A 2,500-nucleotide genomic window follows, 5' to 3' on the forward strand; every position below is an offset into this window, starting at 1 on the left:
CCTGAGTGAGGGTGCGGGGTTGAAGGAGAGAGGGAGGAAGAGGGGGACAGAGTGGGGGGAAGGAGGGAGCAAGGGGAGGATAAGCAAAGGAGGGAGGGGATGGAGGGATGGAATCTGAGCGAGGGAGGGAAGGAGAGGAGGTAGGAGGGAGGGGGGGTCTTTCTGGGGAGGGGGAGGGGAATGTTGCCTGGGGAAATGGCTGAGGGTCATTTTTTTGAAAGGATAACGCGGTCGACATAATGGAATTTTGTGCTTTTCTCTCTCTCTCTCTGTCTCTCTCTCTGTCTCTCTCTCTGTCTCTCTCTGTCTCTCTCTCTGTCTCTCTCTCTGTCTCTCTCTCTGTCTCTGTCTCTCTCTCTGTCTCTGTCTCTCTCTCTGTCTCTGTCTCTCTCTCTCTCTCTCTCTGTCTCTCTCTCTGTCTCTCCCTCTGTCTCTCCCTCTGTCTCTCCCTCTGTCTCTCCCTCTGTCTCTCCCTCTGTCTCTCCCTCTGTCTCTCCCTCTGTCTCTCCCTCTGTCTCTCCCTCTGTCTCTCCCTCTGTCTCTCCTCTGTCTCTCCCTCTGTCTCTCCCTCTGTCTCTCCCTCTGTCTCTCCCTCTGTCTCTCCCTCTGTCTCTCCCTCTGTCTCTCCCTCTGTCTCTCCCTCTGTCTCTCCCTCTGTCTCTCCCTCTGTCTCTCCCTCTGTCTCTCCCTCTGTCTCTCCCTCTGTCTCTCCCTCTGTCCCTCTCTCTGTCTCTCTCTCCATCTGTCTCGCTCTCTGTGTCTCACTCTCTGTGTCTCTCACTCTCTCTCTCTGTCCCTCTGCCCTAACCCTAAGCGATGATTTTGTGTGTGAACCTTTTGCACTATTGCTGTGTGTGTGTTTTATACATCCGAGAATTCACTGATATTGTGCTGTGTGACACTCACCTCGGGGAGGGGGGGGGGGGGACACACCTCTCTGTAGCCTCCACATTGGTCTTACCACTTGTCTGATGAGACCTTTGCAATCCGCTCTCGGCACCCCCCCCCCTCCCCGCCTCGCACTCCCCCAGTGAACCAAGTGTCCTTTTTTCGCCCAATGTGCCTTACCAATCCTGGATTATTCACCTCCTGGAGATCACCCCCCCCCCCATCCATAGCCGGGGTGTTCAAAAGAATCCCTCCCCCCGGACCCCCAAGAAATGACATCCAATTCACAGCTGGGCCAACTACCCCTCCAGAGCCATCGGTTGCAAAGGGCCTCAGGCCTGCGCCAGTGACCGAAGCCGGCCTGTGGTTCCCGGATCTGGGTCCCACGGTTCAACTGGGGGTTGTTTTCTCCTCTTTCGAATCTTTCAACGGGGCAAATCCTTACCTTAAAATACTTCAATAAAGGCGATTGTTTGATTTTTCAAGATCTCTGGCCCCTCTCTCTTGTCTGATTTGCCAGCACTGAAGAGGGTCTTTATTTCTTTCAAGAAATCCCTGGGGCAGCCCGTTGCTAAGGAACGGAGCCTGACGGGGGTCAGGGTTCAAAGGCTCTCAACGTGGGCGAGGGGGTTGAATGGACGGGCCTTCGGATAAAGGTTTGAGGCAGGACTTGGGTTACGTTGGTTTCCTCCAGTCCCTCCCTATCTCAGTAACATTCTCCACCCCCTACACCCCCGTCCCTATCTCTGCAACCTCCTCCAGCCCCTACACCCCCTCCCTATCTCTGTAACCTCCTCCACCCCCTACACCCCCGTCCCTATCTCTGTAACATTCTCCACCCCCTACACCCCCGTCCCTATCTCTATAACCTTCTCCAGCCCCTACACCCCGTCCCTATCTCTGTAACCTTCTCCAGCTCCAACACCCCCTCCCTATCTCTGTAACATCCTCCAGCCCCTACACCCCCTCCCTATCTCTATAACCTTCTCCAGCTCCGACACCCCCTCCCTATCTCTGTAACATCCTCCAGCCCCTACACCCCCTCCCTATCTCTATAACCTTCTCCAGCTCCAACACCCCCTCCCTATCTCTGTAACCTCCTCCAGCCCCTACACCCCCTCTCAATCTCTGTAACCTCCTCCAGCCCCTACACCCCCTTCCTATCTCTGTAACCTCCTCCAGCCCCGTACACCCCTCCCTATTTCTGTAACCTCCTCCAGCCCCCTACACCCTTCCTTATTTCTGTAACCTCCTCCAGCCCCTACACCCCTCCCTATCTCTATAACCTTCTCCGGCTCCGACACCCCCTCCCTATCTCTGTAACCTCCTCCAACCCCGACACCCCTGCCAATCTCTGGAACCTCCTCCAGCCCCTACATCCCTCCCTATCTCTGTAACCTCCTCCAGCCCCCTACACCAATTCTATCTCTGTAACCTCCTCCAGCCCCTACGCCCCTCCCTCCCGATGTGTGGGTTAGGTGGATTGGCCATGCTAAATTGCCCCTTAGTGTCCAAAGATGTGTAGGTTAGGGGGATTGGCCATGCTAAATTGCCCCTTAGTGTCCAAAGATGTGCAGGTTAAGTGGATTGGCCATGCTAAATTGCCCCTTAG

This window comes from Mustelus asterias, unplaced genomic scaffold, assembly GCF_964213995.1.
Source record: "Mustelus asterias unplaced genomic scaffold, sMusAst1.hap1.1 HAP1_SCAFFOLD_2538, whole genome shotgun sequence".
NCBI classification, from domain to species: domain Eukaryota; kingdom Metazoa; phylum Chordata; class Chondrichthyes; order Carcharhiniformes; family Triakidae; genus Mustelus; species Mustelus asterias.